At 38.5% G+C, this 17,867-nt stretch overlaps 1 protein-coding gene and 1 pseudogene across 1 annotated transcript in view; one reads left to right on the top strand and one right to left on the bottom strand.

The window, feature by feature from the left end:
* LRCH2 (leucine rich repeats and calponin homology domain containing 2) overlaps positions 1-17,867 on the top strand; it is a 130,763-nt gene that overhangs the window by 12,936 nt on the left and 99,960 nt on the right. The gene's annotated exons all lie outside the window — the stretch shown is intronic.
* LOC115898572 lies at positions 4,968-5,715 on the bottom strand (annotated as a pseudogene).

Below are 17,867 nucleotides of genomic sequence, written 5' to 3'. Positions count from 1 at the left end.
ACCTCTCATTGTTTTCCTGATTTTTGTTTTTATTGTTTTGTTATTTTTAAAAATGAAAAAAAAAATAGAGAAAAGACATACGTTGTTATTGCTTCATAAGCAGAGATATGAGTGATATGAGTATTAAGCTTTAACAGTTTGGAAATTTGCTGTAGTTTTTATATATTCTTATACTATGCCACTAGATATGTTTTTATTTTAGAGTAGCTGGCTGTTTAAAAATATTTAGGTTAGCTATTCATTAAAATTGATTTGAAAGTACTGTTTATGATGTTAAATAAGTTTGACATTGAAAATACTAAATTACAAAATGTTTTGAGGATTAATATATACTTTTAACAAATTTTATTTTGAAAATCATGTTTGTAGATGAAGTCCAGAAAAATTGAGAGATAAATGGACATTTCATGATTAGGTTTAGGAGTTTTCTCAGTAGTATAGCTCTGAATTATTTAAAATTGTGTTTTAGCGTGTCTTGGTCTTACTTTGTCCTCTTACTGTCTGCTCTCCTCCATTTGCCATGTGCAAAGTTAAGATCCCAGAATCCGCTACCTTTCAGTTACGAAGTTTATCATCCTTAGTAGGATCAGAGCTTAAAGGCACTCACAGCAGCTCTCCATAGTCACTGCTTCTTCTCTTGCAAAAAGCCTCATGAATGACTAAACTTTCTCACATTTATCAATATAATATTGTTGCCTTAAGCATCTTTCCATTGTAGTCCACTGTATACTCTTCTTCTATGTTGTTCTTTCAGAAAGTTTTCCTTATGCCACTGTTCCACTGAAGAAAAATATATGGATGCACCATAACTTATTTAACCATTCCTCTATCATTAGGTGTTTAAGTTACTGGTTAATATTAATAAACAACCAGGTGCATTTGTGCTCCTGACTTTACATTGCTTTCTCCCCAGAGAAATTTAAACTTCTTTAGGACAGATAATGCATTCTCTGTATAAATTCTCGACAGTGTTTGGTTCAATGCTATGACTGTCTGCAATAGTTTATGATAGATGCTTGTCAAATTTTTAAACTTTAAATTATGGGAAAGAGTGTGATAATTTTATATACTGACTTCCTATACTATTTGTGTGTAGGAGAATGGCTCTGCCATGGCACCTTGGTGATCTTGCATTTTCCCACATAGGCCACATAGGCATGGCTCAACCACAATCTCTCTCAAGTCTTGGGGGAATACTCTGTGATCCTCCTTGGTACATGGTAAGATAGACTTGTGAGGAGCTGTCACAAGGCCATTTCTTATCCACCTCTCTATCTTACAGAAGGCTGCCTCAAGGCAGCTTATTATTTCCTGTTTTCATTTTGGTGAGGCATGAGACTTCCCTTCAGGCATAGTTGTGACTATAAAATGACATAGCTGCAGTCTAGAATTGACTCCTCAACAACAGAGCAACCCACTGTGTGTGTTGTCTTTCATTTAGTCCCTCCAGTTTGGGTTTCTCCTGTAGGACTAGGGACATGGGGAGCTGAAACCATGCTGATATGCCTTTTCTGTCTGTGTTAGTAATAAACCATCTGAATCCATTTGGTCTTTCTGGCAGCTGCCACCATGCTGATGTGTAGGGGTTGCTTGACCACTTAATGTAAACAAATGGGATGCTTTTGGACCAATTTGTGAAATTTGTCATTACTTTTTAATTGGTCAATTTATTCTAAATTGCTTTTAATTTCAGGATTCAGTGGTTAGTGCTTTGCTATCAGATAACTCAAGTAAGGATGGTCCTTGCTCTCTAAATACAGTATTATTTTAGGGGGTACAGTATGCAGCTATAAAATTAGTCTTAATCTGAATAAATCAAAGATAAAGCAATTAGTTTTGTTTAGTACAGTGGCTTGCACTTGTTTTTTTTTTTCTCCCACTCTTCTGAAGGACTACTTTTGTTTTGCAATCCAAAGGCTGCTGAAGTTGTCCTGGAGAGTCAGTTTGATGCAGACCTTTCTCGTATTATATTAGACTTTCCTTTCTCATGCAGTAGAAAGGTACTAACATATCTTAACATGCAAATAAAATGTATATTGTATACACAGATCTACTCAATTTTCTGTGGCTGGTTGACCTTGACTTAGGCAGAAAGATCAAAGTCAAACTGTTACCAGAGGAGGGTGTCCAGGTTCTTGGTGTTTTGAACAAAGAATTGGACAAAATGCACAAAGCAAGGAAAGAATGAAGCAGCAAAAGCTGAGATTTATCGAAAAGGAAAATACACTCTACAGGGTGGGAGCAGGTTGAGCAGCCTCTCACAGACCCGATACAGAATCTTCTTGGGTCCAAATACCCTGCTAGAGGATTCCCATTGGCCACTTTGTGTTCACCTCATATAAATGAAGTGATGGCCCCAATCAATCTGATTGGTTGTGGAAAGCGACCGAACAGAGCCTAAAGTGAAATTACAAAGCTGCACTGCTGTGTTAATGAAGACTTGGCCTGCAGTCAGTCTGATTGGTTGCGGAAAAACAATCAATCAGAAGCTGAAGTGAAGTTACAAAGTTACACTCCTATGCAAAAGTCTGATTGGTTACAAAAAGCAACCAATCAGAGATACTTTCTGTTTCCCATCTGCCATGCAGAAATAGTGGGGGTTTGCAAAGGGCCTAGTCTCTGGTTCTTTTGTTACTTAGGTGTGGAAAGTTAGGGTTTTCCTTTCAGTTTAGTTCCAGGAAGTCAGCGTGAAATGGCCCTGCCTCCAGATCCTGTTCTCCTGCCTCAAAACTAATTGAACATCATCAATTCTGATGTACTAGAGATGGTCAAGATACATGTTTTGCCATTGGTTACTTCATTAATCAGACTAATCATAACAATTCAGATATTAGGGTTTTTTTTTTTTTTTTTTTTTTTTGCTTTAAAAAACAAGTTACATGAAAGCATGATTTTGTTTAATTAATTACTTTATTTATTTACTTTTTATGTTTTGAGACGGGGGTTCCCTGTGTTGCCCAGGCTGGAGTGCAGTGGTCCAATCTCGGCTCACTGCAACCCCATAAAAAACTGAGCGAAGGATATGAACAGACACTTCTCAAAAGAAGACATTTATGCAGCCAACAAACATAAGAAAAAAAGTTCATCATCACAGGTCATTAGAGAAATGCAAATCAAAACCACAATGAGATACCATCTCAGGCCAGTTAGAATGATGATCATTAAAAAGTCACAAAACAACAGATGCTAGAGAGAATGTGGAGAAATAGGAACGCTTTTACACTGTTGGTGGGAGTGTAAATTAGTACAACCATTGTGGAAGACAGTGTGGCAATTCCTGGAGGATCTAGAACTAGAAATACCATTTGACCCAGCAATCCCATTACTGGTTATATAACCAAAGCATTATAAATCATTCTACTATAAAGACACATGCACACGTATCTTTATTCCAGCACTGTTCACAATAGCAAAGACTTGGAATCAGTCCAAATGTCCATCAGTGATAGACTGGATAAAGAAAATGTGGCACATACATACCATGGAATAGTATATAACCATAAAAAAGGATGAGCTCATGTCCTTTGCAGGGACATGGATGAAGCTGGAAACCATCATTCTCATCAAACTAACACAGGAACAGAAAACCAAACACCACATATTCTCACTCATAAGTGGGAGTTGAACAATGAGAACACATGGACACAGGGAGGGGAACATCACACACGGGCCTGTTGGGTGGGAGGCCAGGGGAGGGATAACATTAGGAGAAATACCTAATGTAGATGATGGGTTGATGAGTGCAGCAAACCACCATGGCACGTGTATACCTATGTAACAAAGCTGTACATTCTGCACATGTATCTCAGAACTTAAAGTATAATAAAAAATATTTTTATGAGTTTGGGGGTACAAGTGTAGCTTTGTTACATGGATGTATCACATAATGACGAAGTCTCGACTATTAGTGTAACCATCACTCGAATAGTGTACATTGTACCCATTAGGTAATTTCTCACCCCTCAACCCCCTCCTACCCTCCTGAGTTTCTGAGTCTCCAGTGTCTCTTATTCCACTGTCTATGTCCATGTGCACACATTATTTAACTACCACTTATAAGTGAGAACATGTGGTATTTGACTTTCTGTTTATGAGTTATTTCAAAGATAATGCCTCTAGTTCCATCCATGTTGCTGCAAAAGACATGATTTTGGCTTGGTACAGTGGCTCATGCCTACAACCCCAACACTCTGGGAGGCTGAGTCAAGAGGATCACTTGAGCTCTGGAGTTTAGGACCAGCCTGGGCAACATAGCAAGATCTTGTCTCTACTAAAAATAAAAAAATTAGTTGGGTGTGGTACCACACACCTGTAATCCCAGCCTTTGGGAGGCTGAGACAGGAGGATTGCTTATGCCCAGAAGATGGAGACTACAGTGGTCTATGATCATGCCGCTGCACTCCAGCCTGGGTGACAGAGTGAGACCCTGTCTCAAAAAAAGATATGATTTTATTATTTTTTTATGACTGAGTAATATTCCATGGTGTGTGTGTGCATGTGTGTGTATACACATATATGTACGTATACATATATATGCCACTTTTTTTTTTTTTTTTTTTTTTGAGACGGAATGTCGATCTGTCACTCAGGCTGGAGTGCAGTGACACGATCTTGGCTCACTGCAACCTCCGCCTCCCAGGGTCAAGCAACTCTCCTGCCTCAGCCTCCTGAGTAGCTGGAATTACAGGTGCCTGCCACCATGCCCAGCTAATTTTTGTACTTTTTTTTAGTAAAGATGGGGTTTCACCATTTTGGCCAGGCCATTTTTTAACCAAGTCTTCCATTGATGGACACTTAGCTTGATTCCTTATCTTTGCTATTGTGAATAGTGCTGCGATAAACATATAAGTGCAGGTATCTTTTTAATATAATAATTTCTTTTCTTTCTTTCTTTTTTTTTTTTTCAATTTGAGAGCAGGTACTGTTTATTAACTGACCAGCTTAGAAAAATAATCATGGTAGACACCTTAGCTCATTCTTATAATTAGCCTGTTGATCTGGTCCTCCCTGTTGCCAGCATCTCCACCTTCTACAAAATGGGTGGTCTTTTTCTTCATTCTGCCTCATGGAGAAGATAATTTGAAGAGCCAGAGGAAGTTATTTGCTTCTTTGAAGCATTTTCCAACAGTATGGATCTCATGAATCAGATCCTTCATGCAGATGATGCCATATTTACTAAGAGATTGAGCAATCAAAGCATTGTCTGTCAAAGCAGTTCGCTTCTTAGTGAATTTGCCATAACCACACTTGTAGATGAGTTCATTTACTGACTTCAAATTTGGGTACCCCCTATGCAATATATGGCTCTACAATCTTCAGCATGTTAATTGAAGCCTTGTCGAGCTTCACAGAGGTTCCATTGAAGATTTGATGAAGGTGAAGAAGCTGCAACACCTTTCGGACCTTTGGACTCACACTGTTGATACCTCTGATCCTGACGACAAATGCTGATTTGGGTTCTGCAGGTACATAGAAGTTTCCAGCTTTTCTTGCCATCCTTGCCATTCGAAATTCAGTTCTGTACATCTGCCTATATTCGTTGTGACAGTGCTTCACTTTTTCATAGATAACCTTCCTCCTTGCCTTTCGAAGCATGTTTTGGTCAAACTTCTTTCTCAGTCACTTGATCTTCAGCTCTGCAAAATTCCTTTACTTTTTCTTAAGAGTTTCTGGCACACCAGGAACCTTCTTCATCTTCTCTTCTACACCCTCCATGGTTCCAGTCAGAAAAAGAGGATGATTTCTTTTCTTTTAGGTAGATACTTAGTAGTGGGATTGCCAGATGGAATTGTAGTTCTATTTTTAGTTCTTTGAGAAATCGTCATACTGTTTTCCTCAGGGGTTGTACTAATTTACATTCCCACTAACAATATATAAGTGTTCCCTTTTCTCCATATCCTCATCAACTGTTATTTTTTGACTTTTTAGTAATTGCCATTCTGACTGGTGTAGGGTGGTACATTGGCTGTCTCAAAATTTTGTCTGTTTTAATTTGTACTTTTCTGATGCTTAGTAATATTGAGTATTTTTTCATTTCATATTTTTCATTTTTTTCATATGCTTTTTGGCCATTTGTATGTATATAACGAAAATGGTGCTTGCTTATTGTAGAGAATTTGGAAAATAGAAGCATAGGGAAGAAAATACAAATTGCTTCTCATTCCAGCAACCTTGAATAAACATTAATGTTTTGGTATATTTCCTTTATAGTCCCAACACTCATCCTCTTGCACATACCTGTAGGTCTTTATAAATTTATGTAGGATCTTTAAAGAAAACTATTGCTGCATTTGGTGTATATAGTTTTACATTTTAAATGCTCTAGTTATTATACTGTGAGCATATTTCCATACTAAGAAATCTAGTCTATAATATGATTTTTAAAGGCTACAGGATATTCCATGTTAAGGATATAAAAATTGTTTAGCCTTTATCTTATTGTTGGACATTTAAGTTGTTTCTAACTTTTTACTATTTTAAATAATCCTGAAATATGCATATTTTTTACATATCTCTATTAGGTTTCAATCAAAAATTGCTATTAATTGAATTATTGGATCAATGATTATGGACAGTTTTAGGGACCTTGATTCACTTTGCCAAATTGCACTCCAGAAAAGTTACCTCATTTTGTATTCCCACCAATGATGTATGGAAGTGCCTAATTCAAAATAGCCTTGCCAACACCAAGTAATATCTTTAAAAACCTTTACATTTGATTAATGAATTATGTCTTTTTTTTTTTTTTTTTTGAGATGAAGTCTTGCTCTGTCACCCATGTCACCCAGGCTAGAGTTCAGTGGCACGATCTTGGCTCACTGCAACCTCTGCCTCCTGGGTTCAAGCGATTCTCCTGCCTTAGCCTCCTGGGTAGCTGGGACTACAGGCGCACGCCACCTCACTTGGCTAATTTTTTATTTTTATTTTTTGTATTTTTAGTAGAGACGGGGTTTCATCATGTTGGCTAGGCTGGTCTTGAATTCCTGACCTCAAGTGATCCTCCGGCATTGACCACCCAAAGTGCTGAGAATACAGACGTGGGCCACTGTACCTGAGCAAATTATGTTATCATAATTTTTACATTTATTTTGATTACAGTGAGGTTGAAGATATTTTCATATGCGTCTTGGTCATTGATAGTTTTTGTTTTTTAAACTGTTTATGTCCTTGGCCCAGGTTTTATCTATGAGTTGTTGTTATCTTTTTGCTTTTTGATAGACTGAAGTTTTTCCTTCTTTTTATGTAACTTAACCTAGAAATCTTTCATGTGTGAATTCTTTCTTTATATTAACACTTTGAAACTCCTTCCCCATTCTAATATTAGGTGACTAGTCACTATAATGTTTTTCTTAAAGCTTCATTTTCATGTTTATCTTTTTCTTCCATCTGGATTTTATTTTAGTAAAAGTTATATGATAAAGCAATAGTATTTGTCTTGAAAATATAGTTATTCAATAGCTATTTAATAAGTAATACTACATTGATTTGAAATGACAAACATAATAAATTTTATAATGGTCGAAGTATAGTACCATTCTTAAATATCACTTTGATGTTTGAATGCTGTTACAGTGATTCATTAGTCATTATTTCTTGGTGAAACTGAAAAACTTATTAGAATTTCCTACAGATAACTCGGCATAGAGCTGCCCCCCCCCCCCCCCCCCCCGCTCTTCTTTTAAATAAGGTCTTGTCTTTCTACGTGGCTTAATTGTTACAAGACTCACAGTTCTTTCTTTACTGAGCATGCACGTATCTGCCCTCTGGTTAGCAGCTGTGGTTTCCCCTTGCAATATCTGTTTTTGTTTGCACCTTTCCTTCTCAAAGTGCCTGTGCTCAAAATAAGCCTTCCATTATTGGTTGCTTCAGGTCAGTGAGATCTGCTTGTTATTGTTTATCATAATTGTTAACTTTGAAGCATTTTTTCTTCATTTTTTTCCAATGTCTACAAGTTATTTTTTCTCTCTGCTGCACTTGTGGTTAAAATTTTAATTCATAATGGAGTAGCTTACAAATTCTGTAATCCATACATCTTACTCGTTCAACAAGGTCTCAGTGTTATAGACTATTCATTATTTTGTCCCGCACAACACCCTTCTAGGGAATACTGAATCAAAAAATCACCTGTCTTTGCAAAGGGCATCTGTTGAAGCAGATGCCAGAGCCATGGGGTTGTCATTTCCCATCAGGCGCCGTCCAATATCAGTCTCTAATATTTCAAAGACACTTTCCATCCTTGCATCGATAGACAGCTGTGGTGCCTTCTTTTTTGGTGTTTTCTTGCTGCATTTGTTTCTAGTCTTAACAGTTCTTTTAGAAAGAAAAATAGATGAGAAATTGCTAACATTTAAGAACATATTAATCAGATTTTATATACTGTAACTGCTCAACTTTGAGTAATAATATTAATAGTTACCAAAGAACAGAGAAAATTTAATTATTTCATTTTCATGTTAGGAAATAAGTATCTGAGTTGGTTGATTTTATGCACTCTCCTGAAGACATATTTCTGCTATATATTTTTTATGTTACAAGAAATGAATATAATGGTCTAATTTCCATCATTTTATTTTCTATCTTTATGAACATTACCTATCATTATGTACAAGTCGACAATTTTCCCTTCATTTCTATTGATTATTTCTTCTAGGGATTTTAGGTTGTTGCAGAATATTTAGTCATTACCAATAGCTCTGAAATAGTGAGGAATTAAGTGATTTTGGCACTATTTAATAGGTAGTAGTGGATTCAGAAATGCAGTTCAGATCCAGTCTAGTGTTCGTCTCCCCTCTTTTTTAGTCAGTGAGACTTCTGTGAACTTTGAGACATACCCCAAGGATGATGCTGTATTGGTCTAGCCACAAGAGCTTTATATTATAGAAACTACAATTTTACTAGAACCAAATGGAGGTTTTTCTTTTTGCATTCTTTCACTGAAGTGTTACTATCTAAGCAGGAATTATTTGGTGTTGGAGTGGAATAAGAATCGATATTACCTAGAGTTGGTATCTGGTTGAGCTTTTGATTTACCCTAACATCTGATGCTTAATTTATAGTTAATGTTTAATGGAATTTTGTCAAATGGATGATAAAGGCTATGAGTCAAGTCAGGATGCTACCTGGCAAATATGGAGAATGAGGCTTGCAAGGTGAGGATAAGAATTTGCTTGCCTTTGTCACAGACTCTGGAAATGCAGGACCACAGATAATTTGATATTAAGATATTTGAATATTTTACCTTGCATGTTTTCTGTGGTTAGGCTGCAACTTCTAAGCCCTGCTGGAAAAGGAATGGCACTGTTCAAAGACAGTTCACCATGGCTTTGTATTTCTGCACATCTTACAAGTGAGGCACTAACTGCCCTGTGTTCTGAACTGTATTTTCAATGATGTTGGTACAGTGAACAGCTTTGCAAGATAAACATACTGTTTGCCTTCAGAGCAAAGTGCAGACTGGATGCAGTGGCTCACACCTGTAATCCCAACACTTTAGGAGGCCAAGGCAGGAGGATTGCTTGAGCCCAGGAATTTGAGACCAGCCTGGGCAACATAGCAAGACCCTGTCCCCCCCACCTTTTTTTTTTTTTTTTTTTTTTTTGGAGACAGTGTCTTGCTCTGTTTCCCAGGCTGGAGTGCAGTGGCACACTCGGCTTACCACAGCCTCAACCTCCCCAGGCTCAGGTGATCCTCCTGCCTCAGCCTCCCAAGTAGCTGGGACTATAGGTCCATGCCACCACACCCAGCTATTTTTTTGTATTTTTTGTAGAAATGGAGTTTTGCCATGTTGCCCAGGCTGGTCTCAGGCTCCTAGACTCAAGCAATCCACCCTCCTTGGCCTCCCAAAGTATTGGGATTATAGATATGAGCCACTGCTCCCGGCCAGGACCCTGTTTCTTAAAAAAATAGCCAAGCATGGTGGTGTATGCTTGTAGTCCCAGCTACTTAGGAGGCTGAGGCAATAGGACCGCTTTAGCCTGGGAGGTCAAGGCTGCAGTGAGCTGTGATCTCACCACTGCACTCCAGCCTAGGCGACAAAGCAAGATACTTTCTTAAAAACCAAATAAATAAAACAAAAACAAACCAAAGCAAAGGCAGGACGAATTAGATAGTATTTCTCTCCAAAAGCAAAAGACAATCATGCTTAATTAAGTCCAATAAAATTAAGATAATGTCTCCCTTAGAACAAAAGGCAGACATGGTTACTATGATAAAAGATTTGAGTTTCCTCAGCTCAGGTTCCTTTCCTATAATGTGATAATATTGCATGTGTATGCATCCATCTGGGCCCATCAATGTTGCCTCTATGAGATTTTGGGGAGTAAGGGGAACTGAGCCAAATATGCTGTTCATGCCACTTGCTGTGTTGTGAGCAATAAAGGGCTCTGTCTCTCACACAGGAGTCTCATGTTTTCTGCTAGCATCTATACAACAGTGTTAGGCTAACATACTGGCTTACAAGTAGGGTAAAATCCGACCCTTCAGAGTTCTTGACAGGTACTCAGCACAATGATTTTGTCTATAAGATGTTATCCTCCTTTAGACAAAATTTGTTTGACTAATTTTATTTAATCCTTGTTTATTGAATTGGTTAAAAATATTGAAAAAGTAATAACAGCCCATCTTTTTAAGTATCCGAGAAAGCTGTGTGTCATCTCAGATGAAACAATTTTGAATTGGTAAATTAGGAACAGCTAAGGGCTTTATAATCGTGTTCGTTATTGTCTGAAACAAAAATTGAACCTAGCAGTGAGATTTACATTCTGCCTCCTATTGCAAGAAGCAATCTTGGGGGTGTGTGTGGATGTTGTTAGGAGATTTAGAATTCTTCAGACCCTGGTTTGTGGTTGCAGTGGGACAGAATATTTGAGATGTGGGACAGAAGGTCGCGGTAGTGTGTTAGAGGACTGGAAAATCACACATAGAACATAGACTTTGAAGACACATGAGTTTGGAATCCCAGCGCTGTCAGTTATTACTAGCTTTTAACTTTTTTTTAGCTTTGGGAAGGCATGTCATTGAGTGTATCTTTGCTTCATATGTGTATTAGTCTGTTTTCATGCTGCTGATAAAGACATACCTGAGACTGGGCAATTTACAAAAGAAAGAAATTTGTTGGACTTACAGTTCCACATGGCTGGGGAGGCTTCACAATCATGGCAGAAGGTGAAAGGCACTTCTCACATGGTGGCAGACAAGAGAACAGAGCTTGTGCAGGGAACCTCCCCTTTTTAAAACCATCAGATCTCATAAGACTTACTGTCATGAGAACAGCACGGGAAAGACCTGCCCCTATGATTCAGTTATTTTCCATCAGTTCCCTCCCACAACACATGGGAATTCAAGAGGAGAGTTGAGTGAGAACACAGCCAAACCACATAATTCTGCCCTTGACCCCTCTCAAATCTCATGTCCTCACATTTCAAAACCAATCATACCTTCCCAACAGTCACACAAAGTCTTAACTCATTTCAGTATTGACTCAAAAGTCCACACGCCGAAGTCTCATCTGAGACAAGGCAAGACCCTTTTGGCTATGAGCCTGTAAAATCAAAAGTGAGTATTTCCTAGTTACAATGGGGATACAGGCATTGAGTAAATACAGCCATTCCAAATGGGAGAATTTGGCCAAAATGAAGGGGCTACAGTCCTGTACAAGTTTGAAATCCAGTGGGGGAGTCAAATCTTAAAGTTCGAGAATGATCCCCTTTGACTCCATGTCTCACATCCAGGTCACGCTGATGCAAGAGGTGGGTTCCTATGGTCTTGGGCAGCTCAGCCCCTGTGGCTTAGCAGGGTACAGCTTCCCTCCTGGCTGCTTTCATAAGCTGGCACCGGGTGTCTGTGGCTTTTCCAGATGTATGGTGCAAGCTGTCGGTGGATCTACCGTTGTGGGGTCTGGAGAACGGTGGCCCTCTTCTCATAGCTCCACTAGGCGGTGCCCCAGTGGCGACTTTGTGTGGAGGGTCCGACCCCACATTTCCTTTCTGCACTGCCCTAGCAGAGGTTCTCCATGAGGTCCCCACCCCTGCAGCAACGTTCTGCCTGGACATACAGGCATTTCCATACATTCTCTGAAATCTAGGTAGAGGTTCCCAAACCTCAATTCTTGACTTCTGTGCACCCGCAGACTCAGCACCACATGGAAGCTGCCATGGCTTGGGGCTTGCACCCTCTGAAGCCACGGCCCAAGCTGTACCTTGGCCCCTTATAGTCATGCCTGGAGTGGCTGGGACACAGGGCAACAAGTCCCTAGCCTGCACACTGTACAGGGACCCTGGGCCTGGCCCACGAAACCGTTTTTTCATCCTAGGCTTTCAGACCTGTGATAGGATGGGCTGCTGTGAAGACCTCTGACATGCCCTGGAGACATCTTCCCCATTTTCTTGGGGATTAACATTCGGGTCCTGGATACTTATGCAAATTTCTGCAGCCAGCTTGAATTTCTCCTCAGAAAATGGGATTTTCTTTTCTATCACATTGTCAGGGTGCAAATTTTCCAAACTTGTATGCTGTTTCCCTTTTAAAACTGAGTGCTTTTAACGACACCCAAGTCACCTCTTGAATGCTTTGCTGCCTAGAAATTTCTTCCACCAGATACTCTAAATCATCTCTCTCAAGTTCAGAGTTCCACAAATCTCTCGGGCAGGGGCAAAATGCCACCAGTCTCTTTGCTAAAACATAACAAGAGTGTCACCTTTGCTCCAGTTCCCAACAAGTTCCTCATCTCCATCTGAGATCACCTCAGCCTGATTTCATTGTCCATATCATTATTAGCATTTTGGTCAAAACCATTCAACAAGTTTCTAGGGAGTTCCAAACTTTCCCACATTTTCCTGTCTTCTTCTGAGCCCTCCAAACTGTTCCAACTTCTGCCTGTTACCCAGTTCCAAAGTCACTTCCACATTTTTGGGTATCTTTTCAGCAGTGCCCCACTCTACTGGTACCAATTTACTGTATTCGTCCATTTTCATGCTGCAGATAAAAACATACTCGAGACTGGGCAATTTACAAAAGAAAGAGGTTTATTGGACTTACAGTTCCATGTGGCTGAGGAGACCTCACAATCATGGTGGAAGGTAAAAGGCACATCTCACATGGTGGCAGACAAGAGAATAGAGCTTGTGCAGGGAACCTCCCCTTTTTAAAACCATCAGATCTTGTGAGACTTATTCACTATCATGAGAACAGCATGGGCAAGACTTGCCCCTATGATTCAATTAACTCCCACTGGGTCCCTCCCACAACACATGGGAATTCAAGATGAGATTTTGGTGGGGACACGGCCAAACCATATCAACATGTTAAATGAGAAACAGTAACTACCTTACCAAATTGTTAAAAGGATTAGAAATAATCTATGCAAAGTGCATGGTATTGTGATCTAGCATATAGGTTGTCTGTGTATAATATTTCCTTCAATTCCACTTAGGTTATTCTTGATGTGAAGTTAGAGTTCTGATTTCAAGTTATTTCTCTATTAACTCCCATGTTCCTTCAAGCAGACAATTCTATGGTGATTACTGTAATGATGAAGATGTGTTCAAACAGCACACTTCATTATTAGGAATTTTATCAGAGGTAAAAATCACATGGCCCTCTCCTTAATGTGTCTGTTTAATTTCCCTCTGCTTTCCTCTTATAAGGATACATGTGATGGCATTTTTAGGGCCAGAGGTAAAAGTGTGTCAGGCTTTCAAATATTACCTAGGATTTTTTTTAAAAAGGAGAGACTATGCTACTCTATATTATTAAACAGCACTTAAACTCAAGTTTAACAATTTGTGCAAAAAACTCTCTCTACCCGTTTGTACACTGAATATGATAAGACTATAATTAGTACAGTATAATAGTATAATTTCTGAAAGTCATTTTGTATATTTGGCAGAAATGGTAGCCAGTGGGCCAGGAATTGCAATGGGCAGCAGATAGACCAATCTGTGGCTCTGTGGGTGCAGCTTGGGAGACAGCAAACAGATTTCCATTCCATCTGACTCCTCTCCTTCTCTAGCTTCCTTGGTCTCTCAAGCTCAAGAGTGATACAGAACATAATTTAGATTGGGTTACTTAAGATTATTGACCAAGGTCTCTAATAGACTCCCAGCAGTTTTACAAGGAATGTCTTGAAGGAAGGCGGTAAACAATACATAGCAATCTGTCTACTGTTGATTTACTGCCAATACTGGATTTTATGATTAAAAATGAGACAAGAAAAACAACTCAGTGGTTATAAAGGTGCTTATCCCTTTGGATACTAATTAACTGAGGTATCGATACTGCACAAGAAAAAAATACACAGCTATATAATTAAAAATATTTACAATCATTCTCTTATTAATTCCAATAAACTATCATTATGGTGTGTATTAGTTTCTTGTGCCTGCCATAACAAATTATCACAAACTTAATGATTTAAAAAACAAATTTAGTCACTCACAGGTTTGGAGACTGGAAGTTAGAAGCGAATTTAATTGAGCTAAAATCAAGGTTTTGGCAGGGCTGCACTCTCTATGGGGAGGCTCTAGGGGAGAATCCATTCCTTGCCTCTTCCAGCTTCTGATGGCTACTGGCATTGTGTGGCAGAATTATTCCAGTGGCTGCCTCCTTCTCCACGTGACTCCCTCTTCAGTCTGTGTAGTTTACCCGCTGCTTTCCTCTTACAAGGATACATGTGATGGCATTTAGAGTCCACATGGATGATGCAGGCTAATCTCATCACAAGATTCTTAATTACATCTGTAAAAACTTTAGCATATAAGATAACACTTACGGGTTCCAGAATTAGGATCTGATATCTTCAGCCTACGATAGGAAGATAAATACACATTTTAATGTCCTTTTTTATGTGGAAAAGGTGAAACATTTTTATAATTTTATGATTGTCTTTTCCCAAGTACTGTTTGTTGCCTAAGAAAATAGGCTTTGAAACTGTTGTGAAGTGAATCTCCCATGGAGGAATAAATGAGCAGTTTTCCAATTTTTATTTATTTTTATTTTTTGAAAAAGACAGGGTCTCACTCTGTCACCCAGGCATGAGTGCAGTGGCATGATCATGGCTCACTGCAGCCTCAACCTCCTGGGCTCAAACCATCCTTCCACCTTAAGAGTAGCTGGAACTACAGACATGCACCAAGCCCAGCTACTTTTTGTATGTTTTTGTAAAGATAGGGTTTTGCCATATTGCCCAGGCTGGTCTGGAACACCTGGGCTCAAATTGTCCCCCAACCTGGGCCTCCCAAAGTGTTGGGATTACAGGCATGTAATCCCAACCGGCTACCGACTACAGCCAGCTGTTTTTTTCCCCCAATTTTTAGGTGGAATTTTTATTTATTTAATTTTTTTGCTGGAACTCAATTAAAATACCAGTTTTGCATGTATTTCTCAATTATTTGTTTATTATTAGTCATATTTTTCTAGTTGCCCTAGTATACATGTTAATTAAGTGATTTTTAATGTTTAAAAAGCTCCTTTATTGTATATCACAAGATAAACATTTTAAATCAGTTTAAATTTTATTCATTATAGTGATAGAAAAGTTAATCTTCACTTTTTTGATGGAAAATATGAGATGCTGTTAGTGTGAGATAGTTCAAGAAATTAAGATACAAATAGTTTTGTGTTATTTCCCATCTTGCTTTCCATGGTTGTATTTTTTTTGGCACTGTTACTGTATTTACTCAGTACTTTAAAAAGGACGTTCATACTGATTTAAAGTCTGAAACACCTAAGAATTAGATTTTGCTGAGACCAGCTCAGTTGTGCAGAACCTAAACCAGTGGCGCAAGAGGAATTAAAGACACACACACAGAAATATAGAGTGTGGAGTGGGAAATCAGGGGTCTCACAACCTTCAGAGCTGAGACCCTTGAACAGAGATTTACCTGCATATTTATTGACAGCAAGCTAGTGATAAGCATTGTTTCTATAGATTATAGATTAACTAAAAGTATTCCTTGCAGGAAACAAAGGGATGGACTGAAATAAAGGGATGGGTCTGACTAGTAATCTGTGGTAGGAGCATCTCCTTAAGGCACAGATCGCTCAAGCTATTGTTTGTGGTTCAGGAACACCTTTAAGCGGTTTTCCACCCTGGGTGGGCCAGGTGTTCCTTGCCCTTATTTCGGCAAGCCCACAACCTTCCAGCGTGGGCTTCATGGCCATCACGAACATGTCACAGTGCTGCAGAGATTTTGTTAATGGCCAGTTTTGGGGCCAGTTCATGGCCAGATTTGGGGGCCTGTTCCCAACAAGATTTATTGTTCTTTATTTGATTTAACTCCATTAAATAAGAATAATAATTATAATTTTAAATGGTATTTAGTAAATAAATACATGGAATCATCCAGAAAATAGTTTATGAATGCACATTTAATTAAATTCCCTAAGGGAGCTTATAATGTTACTTTGTAATTTAACTAAATAATCTTTTATTTGAAGGGGAATGAACATAAAGGATTATGAAAAATGTGTAGATTAGTAATGTCTTGATATTATTTATATCATTAAATTATTCTTGTTATTAATACTGATGGTTTAGTATTTTTTTCTGCCCCTTTTTTGTAGTTTATTTGCTTTTTTCATATGTTATTTTTCAGAAGTTTTAGGTTTACAAAAAAATTGAGCAGATAGTACAGTTACCCCATACTCCTTTTCTCTAGCTCATAGTTTTCCTATTTTTAGCATCTTATATTTTTGTAATGTGTTTTTACAATTAACGAACCAATATATGGTACACTTGATGATTACGAAAATGGATGAAGCTATACTTTATTATTAAAGTCTATACATTAGGGTTCAGTCTTTGTGTTGTATAGTTGTATGTGTTTTGACAAATGCATGTGTCATGTATGCATCATCACAGTATCACATAGAAGAGTGTAACTGCCCTGAAAATTCTGTGTTCCATGTATTAATCACTCTTTGATATGGTTTAGCTCTGGGTCCCCACCCAAATCTCATATTGAATTGTAACCACCATGTGTCGGGGTAGGGACCTGGTAGGAGGTGATTGGATCATGAGAGCAGTTTCCCCAATACTGTTCTCATGATAGTGAGTTCTTATGAGATCTGATGGTTTATAAGTGTGTAGCATTCTCCTCCTGCCCTCTGCCTTGTGAAGAAGGTGCTTGCTTCTTCTTCACCTTCTGCCATGATTGTGTTTCCTAAGGCCTCCCCAGCCATGCAGAACTGTGTGTCAATTAAACCTCTTTTCTTTATAAATTACCCATTCTCAGGTGGTTTTATATCACAGTGTGAGAATGGACTAATACAGAAAATTGTTGCTAAAGAAGTGGGGCATTGCTATAAAGATACTTGAAAATATGGAAGCAACTTTGGAACTGGGTAATGGGCAGAAGTTGGAACAGTTTGGAGGGCTCAGAAGAAGACAGGAATATGATGTGGGAAAGTTTGGAACTCCCTAGAGACTTGTTGAATTGTTATGACCAAAATGTGATAGTGATGTGGACAATGAAATCCAGGCTGAGGTGGTCTCAGATGGAGATGAGGAACTTACTGGAACTGAAGTAAAGGTCATTCTTGCTGTGCTTTAACAAGGAGACTGATGGCATTTTGCTCCTGCCCTAGTGATCTGTGGAACTTTGAACTTAAGAGACATGATTTAGGGTATCTAGTAGAAGAAATTTCTAAGTAGAAAAGCATTCAAGATGTGACCTGGCTGTTTCTGAAAGTGTTCAGTCATATGCATTCACAAAGAGGTAGTCTGACATTGGAACTTAATGTTTAAAAGGGAAGAAAAGCATAAAAGTTTGGAAAATTTGAAGCCTATATGATGGAAAAGAAAAACCCATTTACTGGGAAGTAATTCAAACCTGCTGCAGAAATTTGCGTAAGTAAAAAGGAGCCAAATG

The sequence above is a fragment of the Rhinopithecus roxellana genome, chromosome 7, assembly GCF_007565055.1.
Source record: "Rhinopithecus roxellana isolate Shanxi Qingling chromosome 7, ASM756505v1, whole genome shotgun sequence".
Lineage (NCBI taxonomy): Eukaryota > Metazoa > Chordata > Mammalia > Primates > Cercopithecidae > Rhinopithecus > Rhinopithecus roxellana.
The sequence above is the reverse complement of the archived record's forward strand: the minus strand, read 5'-3'. Positions and strand labels throughout refer to the sequence as shown.